Source organism: Macrobrachium nipponense, chromosome 40 (genome assembly GCF_015104395.2).
Source record: "Macrobrachium nipponense isolate FS-2020 chromosome 40, ASM1510439v2, whole genome shotgun sequence".
Classification (NCBI taxonomy): domain Eukaryota; kingdom Metazoa; phylum Arthropoda; class Malacostraca; order Decapoda; family Palaemonidae; genus Macrobrachium; species Macrobrachium nipponense.
In genome coordinates this window covers 49,358,929-49,365,085 of record NC_061101.1, presented here as the reverse complement: position 1 = coordinate 49,365,085, position 6,157 = coordinate 49,358,929, and positions in this window count along the sequence as shown.

Sequence of the window (6,157 nt, the reverse complement as noted above, 5' to 3'; positions counted from 1 at the left end):
TTTCTCGTGTTTTGAAGATTACTCCATCGACATTTATATTATTCAGCGTTGGTTATCATGAGATAAGTCACTTACTTGCTTTGATATGTAGATCACTTGGATCTCCTTATCGCCAGGTATCTGTACATTGTGTGTTTCTATATCTATCTCTTCTGCACGCACATTTATGTGTGTGTTTATTTACACCTAGAGAAATGGACATGAGGAACGATGGTGTTTTAGCTTTCGGCTTCCTCTTCGTCAATTGAAAAACACTCGCTCGCGCAGAGGAACAAATGTTCGGAACCTTGTAGGGGGCTTATTGCTGTCAGTGCACTTCACGTGGTGCACTGTAGGCATAAGGTTCTTTGCAATGTCCCTTCGTTCTTTAGCTGCAACCCATTTAATCCATTTTATTGTACCGTCATTCATATTCTCTTACTTTCCTCCCTCTTCTAGCAGTTGTTTCATAGTACAACTGCAAGGTTTTCCACCTGTTACACCTTTCAACCCTAACATTCATATTCTATTTATATTCAAAATTATAGGAAAATTCCTTTAACGAATTCTTAAGCTGATATTTTAAAGTTATCGTCTGAATCCTTTCGTGAGTACACTGGTCCTAACAGCTTCTGAGAGTAGATGACTAATGCAGACCCTGTTTACGTATCTGCTATATATTGGTAGAAGACTCAGTTTGTTCCGATGACCTTAATGTCGCACCGAAGAATTTTTCGTCATCAATCTGTGTTACGTTTAGTTCATGTGACACATACACGTCATCTTTATTCTTCTTTCCCACCGTTATCCCTACATTAAGGGGTCGGTTGTCTGAAGCACCTCCTTCACTGCCTTCTATCAAAGGCATCATCCTCCACCAAACCTCTTCTCTCCATATCTTCTGTCACTTTATCGCCATCTCATTCTCTGTCTCCCTCTCGATCTTCTTCCTAGCTCCCAAGCCCTCTTCACTCTCTCCTCGTTATCCATCCTCAACGCATGCCCGTACCATCTCAATCGTGACTCTCTTATCACCTCTGCAATCTTTACTATGCCTGCCCTTCTTCTTATTTCATAATTTTTCAATCTCTCGAGCAGCGACATTCCCATAATTCACCTCAGCATTCTCATCTTTGTTCTCTCATGCTTTCTATGTCAGCTCCCGCAATTTCCCATCTGGACACGCCCACAAAACCCATAGATGATTCACTGGCTACTATAAATCGTAACAGACTGAAATAGTTATATGAGCACAGTGTTCGGAATACTATGTACATCCGATATGACACGCTCACAACAAATTTGTTTGTTTGTTTGTATATTCAATTCATTATGCCTTATTTCATCATTCGTTAAACGAATAATAAGGAATTATTAACCCTTTGACTGCGTTGTTATAATCCTTATGGTTATATTATATGGATAAGTTCGTGAACAGTTCAAATGAGAAGAATCTGTATAAGTTACGAACAGCCCATGTGACTGATACGTAAGCATAAACGCAAAAATATAACAATTCGTAAGAAAGGAGATATATATATATATATATATATATATATATATATATATATATATTATATATGCACACACACACACACACACACACACACACACACACACACACACATATATATATTATATATATATATATATATATATATATATATATATATATATATATATATATGTGTGTGTGTGTGTGTGTGTGTGTGTGTGTGGTGTGTGTGTGTGTGTGTGTGTAATAAAAGAGCCCATAAAACAAAACACCAAAATATAGAGAGAAAATACTATATTTCAGAGACTGCTGTCTCCCTCTTCAGATACATGAATGAGAAAAGTTACAGAAAATGGGTATTTATACCAAGAGATCCATCCACAGGTAAGCCAATTTAGGCCATTCCCACTGATAATCCTCCTTTAATCCTCTTAAGCTTTGGTTGAATGAAAACTTTATCAATGACATCTGAATCCCATGCGCCCTTTCATTCAGCCAACGCTTAAGAGGATTAAAGAAAGATTATCAGCGGGAGTCACCCTCTGAAATATAGTATTTCCTCTCTATATTTTGGCATTTTATGGGCTCCTTTTGTTAGATGGAATTCTGTTGTGACAAAACATTTTTATCAGTCACACACACACACACACACACACACACACACACACACACACACATATATATATGTATATATATATATATATATATATATATATATATATATATATATATATATATATATATTGATACATGTAGTTGATATCATTTGCATTTGTGATGTTCTTCGAAAAAAAGGTAACATTTTATATTACATTCTTCAAAAATATATTGAACAAATCTGCAAGTAGCAGTAATTCATAAATAACAATAATAATAATAATACCTAATAATAATAATAACAAATAATAATAATAGATAATAATAATAATAATAATAATAATAATACCTTATTACATCGGTATAAGGATATTCACACATATCGATCAGCTAAGAAGAAATTTACGTTGACGCAGCATAATGTACTTCATGAAAGTAATTCAGTATACGAATTCGGTCATTTTTACACGGGTAATCTGCTGAAGAAATGTGAACAATATACAAGATGAAATTAAGTTTTACGCCTAGTTTTCTGTAGTCTACATCTAATCTTGATGACGCCTATTTGATGCTGTTACGCATACTGGACAATATACAACCTTATTGCTCAAATATTGGCGTGTATTTCAGTGTCTGCTGAATATTAGTGTTCAAAACTCACAGTATAAATTGCCGTGTCAGTTGTGGATATATCACCATAGGAGGAGAGTAGTGTCAGTTTAGAAACTAAACAGTGTTCATTTGGAGACAGTAACCTGAGAGCATAATCTTCATACATGAAAAGCTTCAGATAGATCTGACTGATGTGTAATGTGGAGGTTAAGGAAGATATATATTAAAAGGGAAAAGTAAATAAAAGATGAAAAAGAAGATGTTGAGCTGTAGAATAAAGAGGTACTGGAATTATGGCGGTAGTATTTTGAAAAGGTCCTGGATAAAGACAATAGAAGGACCAATAGCCTAAAAGAACTCAGCCGGGAGATGACAAGTCAAGTTTTTTGAAGAATGGGAAAGACAAGAAAGAATGTTTGCGAAAGTGATCGTTGCTTATATTGGAAACTAAGTTTGGAGACTGCGAATGGCGCGCTGATCGGATTGTAAGGGAAATGGTGCTGCAGCGATGTAGATTTCACTGGCTGACCAGGGTTTATCAGGTATTCCTGGGTTAGGAAAAAGGTTGAAAAGGAGCGGATGACAGCAAAACCATTCTTCTGTCTAAGGTTAAGAAAGACGTAGGAAACTGGCAGAGTTTTAAAGCGTAGTCTTACTTAGAGATTCGGGAAACATCCTGGTAGGATTTAGTCAAAGGAACTATGACGAACAACAGAGGGAATGATAGGAGAGGACTGGTGAGTGTAAAGATAAGGAAGAAGAGTGTAAACTGATAAAGTCTTTATTATGAAGCTGTTAGATGAGTTTGAGAGCAAAGGGGGAAAGCTAAATGTGAAATACGTGTACATAGCAAAAGTTGAATGCTGTTGTGGATGGAGAGATTCAAGAGGATATAGAGAAGACGATAAGAAAATGTTTCACGAATCGACTGTTGAGTGACTGATATCGGTAGGCGATAGAGTTGTTGTTAAGCGAGCGAAAAGATGAGCAACCATAGGATTTTGATATTCATGGCCGGAGTTTGGCAGGAAGATCAGACGAACTATAATCTTTGCTTTAGATAAGAGGTGAAAACGAATAAGGAAAGCATCCCGTTGGTGTTAGTGCCGCTAGTAGTACACCTCATGCGGTGCACTGTAAGCATTAATTCAGGATGTTTGCAGCGTCCCTTCGGCCCCTAGCTGCAGCCCCTTTCATTTTCTTTACTTTACCTCCGTTCATATTCTCTTTCTTCTAATCTTACTGTCCACCCTCTCCTAACAAGTGTTTCAAAGTGCAAAAGCGAGGTTATCCTCTTGTTGCACATTTCAAACCTTTTTATACTGTCAATTTCCGATTCAGGGCTGAATTGACCTCACAGGTCCCAGCGCTTGGCCTTTGGCCTAAATTCTATTTTTCTATTCTATAAAGAACAGTTGGTAAAAAAAAAAGTTGTACTAGATGTGGAAAGATGATGCGAAGGAAGACGCTATAGGCTTATCATGAATCGGTGACAGTAGTCGAGATAGATAGAACAGAGGACAGGACCTCAAGGTATGTTCGTTTGATATGCCAAAGGAACAAGAACAAAAATATAACCAACCAAATCCTTCATCTGTAAAATACGTAGCAAAATCCTGGCGAGTGGAAATTGCGTGAAAACAAGCTTCAAGCAATCGTAACATCTGGGTAGAAATGACGTACTTGGAAGAAGAAGAAGAAGGAGAAATAATAATAATAATAATAATAATAATAATAATATTTGGTAGAAGACCCTCTTTTAGGCAAATACTGTTAAAAAGAATGGCAGAATTAAGCGAGTTGATTTTATATATTGTTTTTTCTATTTTCCTTACAATTCGCTTCTCAGGCTCAGCGATGTTTCTGAGTAACTGACCAATATTCATATTGGGAATTTTCAAAAATCATAAATGCTGAAGGTAATCTTTTATTGGAACGGACAGGATATCAGGTCCAGGTCAAGCAGGGGTCGTCGTAAGTGCAGGTATTATTCCGTAGGCGTAGTTCATGTTTTCGGGGCCGTGGGTTCGTCTTCGGTTTAAGGGCTGGTATGGTGCTGGTATAGCTGGTATATCTGGTATTACGTAACGTTTCGACCTTCTCGCAGGGCAATAATAATAATAATAATAATAATAATAATAATAATAATAATAATAATAATAATAATAATAATAATGAGAAGAAGAAGAAGAAGAAATACGACAGCAAGAGAGTGTGTAGGCCTACCTGCATGTATGCAAATAGTACAATAGCTATCGGAGATACAAGGCACATCTTATCACTCGACTGACTCTATCGAGTAGGGAATTAGTAAACAAGTGCCTGAGTGATACTCAGTAAACATGTTGATTCCTTGTCATGAATACGAGAGAGAGAAAGAGAGACACTGATAAGTGTGGATGAAGTCCATATGATAATAATCTTAGCATCTGATAACTATGAGAGATAAGTAAGAGCAGCCACTTGAAATTTCCATCAATAAACATTGTAGGTATACTTATGTGTCTATGTATAATCACGCGTTGAAAATACGAGAAAAATACATAACTACTTCAAGGTGCTCGTAAATGTATACATATGAGTGCATCTTATACCTGAGGCTTTTTGACATATGCTTGTGATCAATATGTATAGGTCTCAGGTCTCGTAACATTCTTGTGTGGGGGAGGATTCAATGGGTGCAAGAATCCTTTATCCTAATAGGATGGTCCTCTGCAGAGGCCAAAGTTTTCGGGATTGCTGTGTCTTTTCTCCCCATCTTTGTGGTTACACCCCGCAGGGCGGTAATGTCATAAGTTTGCCTCATGAGGTGCACTGTAAGCATTACATAAGGTTCTTTGCAGCGTCCCTTTGGCCTCCAGCTGCAACCCCTTGCATTCCTTTTACTGTAACTCCATTCGTGTTCTTTCTTCCATCTTACTTTCCACCCTCTCCCTAACGATTATTTCAGAGTGCAAATGCTTTGATGTTTTCCTCCAGTTACACCTTTCAAACCTTTACTGTCAATTTCCGTTTCAGCACTGGATGACCTCATAGGTCCAAGCGCTTGGCCTTTGGCCTAAATTCTATATTTTCTCTGTCTTGTGATTGCAGACAAATCAACATTATACCCAAGCGATTCGGGTCGTACTTTTACAGATTACAAATCCATTCGTACTAGCGGACGATGGCTTAACGACTGCAGGGGTGCAACTGCACTGCGGTACACTGGCTGTCGTGATTCAAATGTAGGTCAGACTCCTGTGTAGAGACTTTTTTGTGGTTCTCAATGGTGAGGCAATTTCAGTCGCCACGTTCGTAGACTTAGGAGCCTTCTTTATGTGTTTCCTTTTACCTCCTCTTGCTTCTTCCTAATGAACACTATATTCTGTGAAGCTTGAATTTCAAGTCAGTGGCCCCCTGTGCTGGGCCTGTTCCATATGAATAGGGTCCATCCTCAGAATAATAATAATAATAATTAAAAGATCCTCATAC